The sequence below is a fragment of the Lytechinus variegatus genome, chromosome 1 (genome assembly GCF_018143015.1).
Source record: "Lytechinus variegatus isolate NC3 chromosome 1, Lvar_3.0, whole genome shotgun sequence".
NCBI classification, from domain to species: Eukaryota; Metazoa; Echinodermata; class Echinoidea; order Temnopleuroida; family Toxopneustidae; genus Lytechinus; species Lytechinus variegatus.
In genome coordinates, this window is record NC_054740.1 from 39,929,697 (window position 1) to 39,943,854 (window position 14,158).

The 14,158-nt window shown below is 35.9% G+C and overlaps 1 non-coding gene across 1 annotated transcript; it reads left to right on the plus strand.

The window, feature by feature from the left end:
* Nucleotides 1–1,357: 1,357 nt before the first annotated feature.
* Nucleotides 1,358–1,429, plus strand: TRNAQ-CUG. Its single transcript has one exon. It is a non-coding gene; the product is annotated as a tRNA-Gln (tRNA).
* The last annotated feature ends 12,729 nt before the right edge of the window (nt 1,430–14,158 follow it).

Sequence of the window (14,158 nt, forward strand, 5' to 3'; positions counted from 1 at the left end):
GTGACTGATATTTCTTTTGCGGTGCTTATTTGAATTTATTTCCTTATTTTTCTCCGGCTCATATGCCACAACTTAAGTAGGAAACCTGTACTGTAGTTGAATACAGCATGCAATAGCTTTAACAATATACAGAACAGCATTGACAGTCTGAGTCTGACTCTGAAGATGTGCTCTCTGAATAATTTGATACCGTGGCTGCACTTTATTCCTGTAAACTCCCAAAGTTGTTCGTTCATTTTACTCTAGACTATCTACAATAAATATCAAAACCTAGGCCCTATACTTCAATTCATCATGCTCATAAAATTCCCATCCCTTTCTCGAGACCAAATAGTATGTCATGCCCTGTGAACATTGATGTACGCTGCACAGTAGGTCTGTAGGCATTGTTGTGGATTCAATGCTCTGCACAAATGCAAATTGGATAGGGCAAGCTGGGGTCGGGGATATGGACTTTTTACACCACAGCATGAGTAATGAATACAAAGAAACAGCCAGAATGAATGAGCAAAGAATGAGTCACTGTCGTCTTGCAAAATTATGCTTTGCTGCAGACTTGTCATAACCACAATCACAAAAACATGTATATCATCGTGATATAATTCAGAAACAAACGTAATGCCACAGTGGATTGCGAACGGGGAACAGGGACACACCCACTGTTATTGCCTATACAAAGTAAACAAACTATTTTCCGAACAAGTGGTGGTAAAAAAATCTGGTCGGAACTCCTCCGCTCTGGAGCGCATTATTGAAGGTTAGACTCCCCGTACAAAGTATCCATATATCCCTTGAAATGTAGTCTGACAAAAAAAGTATGAAATCACAACATACCTCCTTTGAAGAATTCCGTAGATGAAGGGTGATTGAAATTAAATGGATTATCAGGACAACTTCAAAATATGTAAGAATCGAGTAATAAAGGTTTTCTTCAAGTTCAAATTATAGGTTTGTCGCGAGTTTCCTCCAACTACGTCTTTGCAGCAGTACCTCCGGTCCCATTGCATACAAACGTGGAACACACACTGAAACTGTATGCCATGCAGTATACGGTGCACCCACTTATGAATTATGCATGATTGAATCACAAACGAGCAATTTCATTGGTCAAGAAGTAACAATAACTAACTCACATCACCTAATAAGGATATGAGTAATTGTTTCTAAAATAAAATAACTTTTATGGCTGTTTAAAACAAGATATCAAATAGTGATTTGTAGCTCATAACGAAAATTAATTTGACGTGGATATATCAAGAAGAATATCGACCAGAATCCAGAGAAAAAGAGCGCAACGTACAACAGAAAATCATATACACAGTATATATATATAAAGATAACCGCTCTGCACAAGCAAGGTCTTGTGGTGTAACGGTTAGCACCCAGGACTCTGAATCCTGTGATCCGAGTTCGAATCTCGGCAAGACCTTAATTTTTTTTTCTTCATTTTCGAGTTTATATTGTATTCTTTTATATGTATGCTTATCATAGTATCGTCAATTTAATTACTTTGTAATATTTTTTTCTCTCTATAATGCCATTTTAGCACTCGTGAATCATAAATAATTATGCTTAATGGGTTTTACTTTTATAAATATCAGTCCCGATTCTTGAATTAGTATTGGAACGTGCTCTGATCAGATTTAATAAAAGTTTAAAAGCTGGGTGAGCCTCAGTGGCGTCCCTGAGTCAACGTCCCAAAGCAAAAAAAAAAGGTCTTCAACTACAAATAAAGGATTTCTTACAAGAAAAAAAATTACTGAATTGAAAAAAAAAGTTCTTAAGCTCGTCAGGGGGGCAGGGGCAGGAATACATTTCTTGCATGGGTTGTGACTCGTCAGGGGGGCAGACTGCCCCCCCCGTAGGTACGCTAGTGGTGAGCCTGAATGCTTTCAGTAATTGGTTTTCCAACATATTCAAGTCAAAGCCAACATTTGTTATGCATGGTTTTAGTATGCGTTGTTCAGTTCTGTTTTCATTTGCAGATTACAAGTCATGTTTTGTCCGGGGTTTTGTCTCTTTAAGTGGTAGCAACATAAATATTTTAGAGATATATAACTTCATGTACAACTTCAATTACAGGCAACCAATTAATTGACAGTATACTGCGGCATGTTAACAAGTGTCAACATTAAAATCCATCTGAGAAATCCCTCAAGCTTCTTTGTCATTTTTAAAGGAATTTATGTGGATCTTGGTTAATTTCATGTGGAATTATAATACTGTAACATTGCTTTGATAAATCAATGTATAATTGAATATCATGATCTCCGAATTTGCTCGGTTTTGAAAATATTGTGCAGGCCAACCCATCATTATTAACGGCGGACAACTATAATGGCTAAACAAAAATTGTCCTTATAACTATCCACAAGAGGCTTTTTAAAAAATGAATATCTTGCCCAATTTAACTGGATATTTTTTGTATCATTTCAGTGTCATAATCAAAATAATGTTACACAAGACCCGTCAAGAAAGTATCAAAATCAATAGTTCATAATTATAGTGCCAAACGGAAAAAATGGACAAAGTCATAAAATTGGCGTTTTACGCAAGAAACAGATTCAGTCATTGATTTTGAAAATATATTCTCTGGAAAAATAGTCTAATTTCACATAAAATTTCCAATACATGAATTTGACTGTCATTCATGCCACCTTCATTATAAAATTCTACATACTGATTAGTCTGAATACAATTATTTGAAATAGATATAGGGAAATTTGTAAGCCCTACATTGTCCTTGAATAAAAAGAGGGACCCACCCCCCCCCCCCCTCCTCCATGTGGATTACCGTAAATGAAGCATATGTCTGTACGCATTGGCGTGCCGTGGGTCACGGCATCGGGGGGGGGGGACCAGCAAAAAATTGTGAGTCACCTAGTGAGCGCTCGAAGCGTGCTCAGTTGCCAGGTATACTGACCTAATAGAGACATTTTAAGGACAGCGCCATTAAGGGGATATGTATCTCACTGGTCAAATAATGCGAACGCGAAGCGCGAAATGAAATTTTTTCATATTCAGACATAAAAGGTACATTATAAGCATTTTTTTAAAATCATGATACGTACCTGTCTCGCTAAACAAACAATACGAGCACGAAGCCAGAGTAGAAATTTTTGTACAGGGATTATATTTTAGAAATCCATACATATCTCACCACAGTCATTTAATGCGAATGCCAAGCGCTTGTTGATTTTGTTAGAATCATTTTTAAACACATGAAGCACTTGTAGTCATTGTAATCATGAGTAATATATGCATCTCACTAGTCAAATATTGCGAGCGCGAAGCGCTAGCTGAAAATTTAGGATATTCAGATCTTGAGAGGGGCATTCGAAGGCTTGTTTGTTGGAATTCACTAAGAATATATCACTAACCAAATGATGCGAGCACGAAGTGCCAGCTGGAATTTTTGACATTCAGATCAGAAAAAATGACATTTTTAAAGACTGATTTTAGGAATTCATGAAGAGCACACATATCTCACCTTCCACTAGTGCAAACGTAAGCACGGACAGGGAATGTTTTATATTAAGACCTTAAAATGGGGCAATCAATCACTTTAAGTAGTCATGAAAAAGAAGGAAATGTCATTACATAAAAAAATAACTCGAAATGCGAGGAAATGTATTTTGGTGCGTATTGACTTGAAAACGGGAGGTTTTAGTACAACAGGATTATATATCTCGTTAAATAGACAATGTGAGCACCACAAACAATGAAGAAATAGGCCCTGAGCAAATTATGTTAAGTTATGAAAAAATGTTTCTTATGGGTTGCTTCTTTACAAGTTTTTAACTTTTTTTTAGCAATCCTGGTATTTTATTTACTACGTTGTTTTACATTATATTATTGTAATTTGATTTTTATCTTATACCAAATAAGTGTTAATCTGAATCTGAATCTAAATCTGAACATTATTATAATATGATATAACACTATAAAGAACAATATTTTTTTCTTTCCCACTACGTTTCTCTTCCTTTCTCCTTCTTTTCCTCCTTTTCCCGTTTTTTTTTTTGCCAGCCGATTCACGGGGGGGGGGGGGGGACGTACCCCCATGCCCCCCCGTAGTTACGCAACTGTCTGTACGTTTTCTCATAACACCAAGCTGGACACTATGCATTGATTCTATTGTTGGAACATGCCCAAGAAGGTAAAAAATTATATTGATTTCATTAAGGCGATCGAGCGTAGCGAACAAACAAAATTTACTTCGGTTTTACAATATTGTTGCAGTTTTGGCAGTTATACAAACGTATTATATATCGTGATACGCCATTAATTGTTTCTGTCTTTAACTCTTTGCACGCGGAGTTCAGGGTGAATAATAATGACAGGTTTTTTTATAATATTTTCTATGAATCTAGATTTCCATATTGTACCATTAGTACTGATTGTTATTGTTTAGACATTACCAGTACTTAAAGTTATTGCCATTTATCACCTTCTCCTGATATGATTGTTGAATTTAATTGTACGAATGTGCAAAATTGCAATACTATCATGGCAAGGGTTAAGGAACTTGGGGCGCGGCCGGGGTATAAACATTAACATCAATATGATAAAATTAACGGATTCTTTTTTTATTTTTCATTTTCATGTTCTTTCCCCCTTTTCATTTTTTTTGTAATCCTGAATATAGACTGATAGGATGCGTATCTCGCTGAGACATGTGCTAGTATACCTGTAGCTGATTATGTTATAAGGTAAACTAGCGCCCCCTCGTCCATACATGAGTTACCTATCGTATCGTATTCACGATTACAAAAAATGCTGATTTATATATTTAAAAAATCCGCTTGCGCTACGCGCTCGCATAATTTGATTAATTACATTCATATCCTCTTCGTGAATTCACACAATCAGTCCAATGTGCTCCTTTAAGGTCAGTGAATCAAAACTTTCAGTCAGCGCTTCGCGCTCACATTAATCACTAATATACATACACCTCTTTTTCTTTATTAAAAAATATGCTTAAAATGTTGAGATTTCAGATGGTAACATCAAACATGTTAAGCTCGCGTTTCGCGCTCGCATCAATAATTTAGTTAGATACCTACCCTGCATATAATTAGAAAAGGTTTTTTAAATTTCCAAAGTTCAGGTCGGAATTTTCAGCATGCGCTTCAAGCTAGCATGTAATCCTCTTCAAGAGTCACTGCAAACAGTTTTAACATGTTCCTTTTAAGGTCAGTATAATATATCAAAACTCTCATCTCCTGTTTCGCACTCGCATTAATTATTTAAAGAGATACGCATCTTGATTATTATTACCTAAATAACTAGGCCTACATTTCTCCGATCTGAATACATTAAATATCAAAAAAATTGATCTCACTCTTTGCATGCATTATTCATTTAGGCCTTCTAAGATGACTATCTTGTCTGTAAGAATAAAGCTATATATGATGTAATTAAAACTTCAGTCTTCAGTTAGGACTACCCCCTCCCCCCCCCCCCAAAAAAAAAGATCAGTTTATATAGCTTCCGATCGGGGAAAATGTAAATAAAAATTTAATTCTGGCTACAATTGACGAAATCCGCACAAGGGGGAGGGGCTCAACGAACGTGGGCGCAACGAATTTGAAGTGGGTTAAAGTTATTCTTGTCTCTTCTTATATACTTTCAAGAATTAATTTCATCATAAAATTATATCACTTTGAAACGATGTGGAAAAAAAAGTTTATATTGGGTAGGCCTACGGTATATGGGATAAGAGTGAAATTCATAATTACGATTGCAAAGAAGAAGACCCGCACGGGGGGGGGGGTCAGTTCCAACATTGCGAGCATGGCAACTAACATTTCTAAACTCTCTCGCACTTTCTTTTTCGGCCAATCACATTTCTTCTTCCTTAGATTCACCCCCCCCCCCCGTCTTGTATTTCACTTTGAGTGGTATTTAAGCTAGTGTACGCGGTCCGCTTCTCGTTGGGGATGTGGTAGCGATCCAGGCGGCACTGGGCTCGTCACCTATTTTTTTTAACCCCCCCCCCCCGCGCACCTACGCTCCCAGGACCAAAATCCAATTGAAACCAGTTGGATTTCCAACTGGTTTCAATTGGTTTCAACTGGTTTCAATTGGTTTTAACTGGAATTTAACAATTTCCAGTTGAAACCAGTTGGGCAACTGGAAATCCTTACTGGAACCAGTTGGGTAACTGGAAATCCTAACTGGAACCAGTTGGGCAACTGGAAATCCTAACTGGAACCAGTTGGGCAACTGGAAATCCTAACTGGAACCAGTTGGGTAACTGGAAATCCTAACTGGAACCAGTTGGGCAACTGGAAATCCTGACTGGAACCAGTTGGGCAACTGGAATTTCTAACTGGAACCAGTTGGGTAACTGGAAATCCTAACTGGAACCAGTTGGGCAACTGGAACTTCTCCTAACTGGAACCAGTTGGGTAACTGGAAATGACTTCCAACTGGAAATGATTTCTAACTGGAACCAGTTGGGTAACTGGAAATCCTAAATGGAACCAATCGGGTAACTGGAGATGACTTCTAACTGGAAAGATGGGTAACTGGAAATGAATTCTAATTGGAACCAGTTGGGTAACTGTAAATAAAACTGGAACCAGTTTGGTAACTGGAAATCCTAACTGGATCCAGTTGGGTAACTGGAAATGATTTCCAATTGGTTTCCAATTGGAAATTTTCCAGTTACCCAACTGGATCCAATTGAAACCAGTTAATTTGCATATTTTCTGCCAGTGTGCACAAATTAATGTTTTTATGAGATTCATCATAATTTACAATATATCTGTTGATTTTTGTTCAATTTGAAGTACCACACTTTTTTAAGATAACTGTTTGGAATACTTAGCAGTGAAAACCATGTTCATAAATGTTATAGATTATAATTAGAATAGATTAAAAGATAATTAGTACACCACTAACTGTTACCAAATTGCATCAAATAAAAATACATATATTTGAAGATCTTCCATATAAATATGTACATATGAAAGTCTGTATTTTATCAATGCCCTTTACATTGGTATATACAGGCAGAACACTGCTTCTGTGTTGACATGAGCAATAGTTAGTGCAAGTGTTAATTAATTTGTAACTAATTAAGTTCATTCCAACTGGAAGTTCCAATTGGATCCAGTTGCCTCCAATTGGTTTCAACTGGAACCAATTGAAACCAGTTGCCTCCAATTGGTTTCAACTGGAACCAATTGAAACCAGTTACCTCCAATTGGATTCAACTGGTTTCAATAGGGAAATTGGAACAACTGGAACCAATTGGAAACCAATTGAAACCAATTGCCAACTGGTTCCAGTTGCCCAATTGGTTTTAACTGGAACCAATTGGCAACTGGTTTTCAATTGGAACCAATTGTTCCAATTTCCCTATTGAAACCAGTTGGCCAACTGGTTTCAATTGGTTTTGCTCTAATTGGTTTTAACTGGATTTTGGTCCTGGGCTCTTTTGGGAAGCGTTATGGGGGGTGGCAGTGGTAAAAATGGCAGCGGTAAGAATTCAAATCAACATTTTTCTGAGGTGGACTTGACCTTTAAAATAACAGAAAATAATTAAAATGATATTGGTGGGGGTTTTAGGAAATCCATCAAAGATTTAAAAAGCTATTAGAATTTTATATTTTAATAGGGACGTCATTTGCGAGCAGTTTCTCCCATATTATTATGGTGTAATGAAAAAATATCAATGAAATGCCATTAAAAAAAATGTAAATGGTTTTTATTGTACCTTAAGTATACCAACGTACAAATCTTTTCAAAACCGCTCCTGAAAGATTTTTTAGCAACTCATGAACCACAGATTAAAAAATTGGAAAGTATTACAGTGTGTCCCACAAAAAAAGAAACCGAGATTTATTGATGATTTATCATAACTTAATTACAAGTACAATAGGTAAATGCTGACCTACCATTGTAAAGCTTAGAATCTCTTCCTTCATCTGGAATTACTTATTATTCCTCATTCACGCATGAGTGAAAAAAAAAACAATTTGAAGACAGGATACATACAACTCATTTGGCGGGGGGGTATCTGAATTTAAAAAAAGAAAATCACATGCCTAGAAAGTTCAATATCTGCTCTTTTATTTGATACCTTAATCATAGAAAATGGTCAAGAGGAAAAAAAGATGTGTTCCGTCGAAACAATGCTTGTATTTTCATAATTTCATTAAATAAATGTGTTTTCACCAGTTTCCCATGAGAAGCTATAGCACGGTTAACAAAAGACTGAATTCATGGCTGATCGTCAACAAAACGGAGTGTCGAGTGAGTTTGAACGCTAGCCTGTAAAACCTCTTCATTTTATGAAATTATTGAAATTCAAGGCTTATTTCAAATAACCAGAACTTTGTTATTTCTTGACCATTTTCTGTAATTGAGGTATCAAATTAAAGAACAGAAATTAACCTTTTAAAAAATGTGGTTTCGTTTTGAACCCCAGATACAGCCCGCCAAGTGACTTTTTGGTATATCCTCCTCGATTTGTTTTTGCTCACTCGTGCTTAAATGAGTAGTAATCGAAATAATCTACGTAATTTCATAAGAAAGAATTAGAGATTCTAAGCTTTAAAATGGTGGGTCATTTGTCTATTGTATTTGTAAGTTATGATAAATCTCGGTGTTTTTTTTTGTGGACGCACTGTATATACCTGGCACCGGGGGTGCGGCGGAGCTGCAGAGGATTTATCTTTTGTGTTTTTTTTGGGGGGACGCAACAATAGCCGTCCCCCAACACAAAAGATAATCCACTGCTCCGCCGCCAATGGTGGGGGGGGGGGGTGGGGTTCAGGACCTTTTATTCTAGTCCTTGATCCACATAATTTCAAAATTCACTGCCCCCTCTTTTGTTGAATTTTTTGATCGGGAGTGGTCATCAGCATTCTGCTTCCAGATAGACAGCTTGGCGGGAACAATTGATTTTTCTTTTAGCTAGGAGGGGACTTTGGATTGCAATTGCCTTATCTCTTTCCACCATTTTTTCTATGTGTGCTAAGTTTGTTTTTTGATCGGGAGTGGTCATCAGCATTCTGCTTCCAGATAGACAACTTGTTTAGCTACCTGCATGCCCCCTTCCACTCTCCTTCCCCTTTTCCTTTCCGGTACCCCCCCCCCATTTTTTTTTACACTTCTATCCCCCCTTTCATTTTGGCCCCTTTCCCATTCCCTTCGTTTCCGTTTATTTGGCACGGAGGCAAGGACTATATACACATGCAGGGGGGTGGGGAGGGGGTGTTTCATTAGCCCAAATAATCTTTCTAAAAAGGGGAAAGAGCTAGAACGGAAGAAAGAGATGGATCATATACCGCGCTATAGGCTTGTTCAACTGAGAACAAATCCGTTTGTATGCAAGGCTATATACAACTTCTTGTCCCTTTAAAAAGCCCCCCACGCGCATGGAGCTGGGGTAAGCCTGAACGCATTTAAGATGCAACTTTGCAACAACAAAAAAGTGATCCGCTCTCTATGGCCAATATTATACGCTATAATCTTGGCTAGCTCGGCCTATTCCATTTTAACCTCATTATTTCTCTTTTTTCTATCTTTCTTTCCAGTTCCCCCTCTCTTTATATTGATAGAGTACCGGACTCCTCACCCGCGGGGGGGGGGGGGCCTAGCTGTTCGCCGCAGTATATTTGCTGCATGATCTTTTTGGGCGCAGTATAGCCTATTTCATTGGCTCACTTTCATTCTTTTCCTTTGTATATCATATATTACTGCCTCTGCTCCCGGATTGCCCCTAGCTAGTTTATTATTTTTTTTTAATTCACCGTACGTCGGAATAAAACATTATTTTTGGCGAGACTTAACTTTTTGGGTGATTGCTTGTCAATCTGTTACCCGCAATTTTACACTGCATGTATTCCGATTTTTACTATTCTTTTTAATTTATGTTTGGTTCTTTGACTAAGGTTTATCGATAGATTTTTATAGAATTATTTAGACAGGTTTCATTTCTTTATTCACTTTGGTGATTACAACAATTCTGGTTCTACTTTCTGTTAACGTTAAGGTGGCCAGATGCTCGCAGGTTAGGACTTCATTGTATGATTTGCTATCATTGTCATCATCATCATTACCACCACCACCATCATCATCATCATCATCATCATCACCACCACCATCATCATCATCATCATCATCATCATCATCATCACCACCACCATCATCATCATCATCATACTGTTCCGGCACAGAAAATTTACATACAAATCAGTTATCATATCTTCGATCTTAAAATCTTGGTAATATCGTTTTTTCTTCACGAGTAATGACATAGACATTTTTTCTATTTTCAATACAAACAATGCATCATGTAATAAATATTACTCAACTGAAGATTTTACTTCTAAATTTAGAGACACAGAACACAAATTCAGTTTGCTTCACGTTAATGCCAGAAGTTTGAACAAAAACTTTGAATCATTGGAATCATTACTCTTTACTCTAAATAATTTCAAATTCTCCATTATCGGTGTCACGGAAACATGGCTTCATAATAATTCACCTAACATATTCAACTTGCAAAACTATAATCTTATAAGGCGAGATCGTGAAGATCAAAGAGGAGGTGGTGTAGCATTTTACATCAATGAACATTTGCAGTTTAAAATAAGAAAAGAAATATCATTAAAACAAAGTGAAACTCTATTCTTAGAAATCATGAAGCCGAAAGGCAAAAATATAATTATTGGATTAGTTTACAGACCCCCTCATGGCAATGCAAATTTATTTTGCGAAGAGCTTGAAATATGCCTTCATACCATAACAAAAGAAGATAAACAAATATATCTAATGGGTGATTTTAACATTGACCTGTTATCCCAAAATAATGACAACGATTTATTCCTACATACTATGCATTCATTTGGTTATTATCCCCACATAGATCAACCGACCAGAATTGATAGCCATTCATCAACACTTATCGACAACATATTTTCAAACATACTAAACAGAGATACTTCCAGCGGACTAATAATATCTGATATAGCTGATCATTTACCGGTTTTCTTATTATGTGATAATGATATTTCAAAAGAAAATTCACCTAAATCTACAATGTATAGTAAAGAATCCCCAATAAATATTGAATCGTTTAAAAGTGATCTTGCGATTGAGGAATGGTTAGATGTATTTAATGAGTCAAATTCAGATATTGCTTACACAAATTTTAACCAAAAATTGCAGAAATATTACGATAAAAATTTTCCTCTATCACCTATCAAAAAAAGAAAAGCAAAAATGCCATGGATTACTAAAGCTATTCTACGATCCATACATACCAGAAATAAACTATACAAGACATTTTTAAAGAACCCTTCTATTCAAAACAAAAATAAATATAAAACTTATAGAAATAGACTAACCAATATAATTCGGGCTTCTCGCAAATTGTTTTATTCCGAGAAACTTAACAAAGTTAAATCAAACATGAAAGCCACATGGGAGATCATCAATGATTTGATTGGCAAGAAACCCAAAGTATTACCTAAAGACAATTTCACAGTTCATGCTGCTGCAATAAATTCAGATGATGTAGCTGATACCTTTAATTCCTTTTTCGTTAACATAGGACCCTCTTTGGCAAACAACCTTGCCAGACCAAACCAAAGTTTTGCAAAATTTCTTCCCACACCCATCAATTCTTCCCTATTCTTTAACCCCACAAATGTTCAGGAAATAATTGAAATAACAAAAAATCTCAAATCCAGCAAATCAAAGGGATATGATAGAATTAGTACTTTCCTCCTTAAGCAGATCATACATTATATTGTCACTCCATTGTGTCATATTTTTAATCTGTCGATCAGCACCGGTAAATGTCCAGATCCCCTTAAAATTGCAAAGGTAAATCCTGTTTTAAAAAAAGACAATCCACATGAAATAACAAATTATAGGCCTATTTCTATTCTCCCCAGCATATCCAAAATATTAGAGAAGATTATTTACAAAAGACTTTATAAGTTCCTAGATACTTTTCAGTTTCTAAATTCAAACCAATATGGATTCAGGAAAGGGCATTCTACTGATCAGGCTTTAATACAAATATACGATAAAATTACAAATGCAATGACAAATAAAGAACACATAATAGGAGTATTCATGGACCTAAGCAAAGCATTCGACACTCTTGACCACCAGATTTTACTTAAAAAACTTGAAAATTATGGAATTCGGGGAATCACACTATCATGGTTTGAGAGTTATTTGACTGATAGAAAACAATATGTCACTCACAATAATATTTCTTCTAATTTTCAGACAATAAAATGCGGAGTTCCACAAGGATCGATCCTTGGCCCCCTACTTTTCCTTATATATATTAATGATTTGACTACTGTAACGCCTTTATTATCATTTGTATTATTTGCCGATGACACAAACATTTTTTGTTCACACACTAGCTTAGAAACTTTAGTAGATACATTTAATCGTGAATTACCTAAACTATCTTTATGGTTTAAATGTAATAGGCTATCACTTAATATAGACAAAACAAACTTTATGTATTTTAAGCATACAAGTTCACATATTACTGAGTTTCCATACGACATAAGCATAGATAATATTCCACTCAAAAGGAAAAAAGAAACAAAGTTTTTAGGTGTCACAATAGATGAAAATTTAAATTGGAATGAACATATACGTTGTATAACTACTAACATCTCCAGAAACGTAGGTGTACTTTACAAAATGAAAAACATAATTCCTCATACTACACTCGTTTTACTCTACAATTCATTGATATTGCCGTATATATCGTACTGTAATATAGTTTGGGCAACGTGTGCAAAAACTAAAATTAATACAATATATTTATTACAGAAAAAAGCAATTCGAATTTGTACTAATTCGCAATATTTATCACACACAAATCCATTATTCCATAAACTAAAGACTCTAACTATTTTTGACATAAATTCATTTCAAAGCTTACTGCTTATGTTCAAATACGTAAATAACATGCTCCCACCTTCATTTCACAATTTTTATACTATGAACACATCTATCCATTCATACCCTACGCGGAACTCTTCTAATTTCCATTTAATCAACCCCAAATTGCTTATTGCGCAGAGATCCATAAGACACCATGGTCCTGATTTGTGGAACTCTCTACCAGAATCTATAAAAAGATCCACGTCCCTTTACTCATTTAAAGCAAACGTTAAATCCATGTTGATATCAGAATATTTGAAGTAAAATTTCTGTGTCGTTGTGTCATTAAAGCATCATCACCATCATCATCCTCTCCATCACCTTCATCTTCACCATTTCACCGTCATCTTCATCCTTATCATCTCCATCTTCAATGCTCAAATTAGATTACTGCTGTTTCATAAAATGTACTGTGTATCGATTCTGCTGTATTAATGTATTATATTAATCAATGAGTTTTAACCTGGGGTTGTCATTTTTTCAAGCAATCTGCTTATGATGACAATCCTTCTCCTGCAAATTGTAAATGTTAACTAATTTGGTATGAGATCAATTTTGTTTGTAATGATAATTTTAGTACATTTAGTTATGATTCATGCCAAAAAAATTATCAATATACTATGTTTGTTATGTTATGGAAAATGTATTCTATACGAATGATGTAATTGCAGAAGTAAACAATAAAATCAAATCAAATCAAATCAAATTTATTTTGGTCGAAATGACCTTACAATCGGGGTGAGAACTTTTGTTTGTTTGTTTGCTTGTCAAATTTTCCATTCACTAGCTGCCCCCCCCCCCCCCCCATACCAGGCCCCCTATACTTTGGGGAGAGGCGGCGGCGCGCCGGCATGGGGGAGCTATACCAGAGCTATATATAGGGGCAAGAGCCGGGGCCTGTCCCGGCGGCCACTCCATCATCCCATTTGCCCATATTACTGGTATGCCAAAAAAAACCCACATAAATAAATAAAATCATATAAAATTTAAAACATGAAATTTAACAGAATAATTCCTTTACTTTTTCAAGAACACAATTCCCCAAATCAGGGCCAGTCCCATCATGAACCGTCTACACTATTGCGTCAGCCGAGCTTGTATGCCAAACCGCGTTTATTTATTGATACGGTATGGTATACCACGTGTGTGTAGCTATATTTATTATGCGTTCACATATTGTAATTGCATTGAGCTACCGTAATTTATATATATATACCGT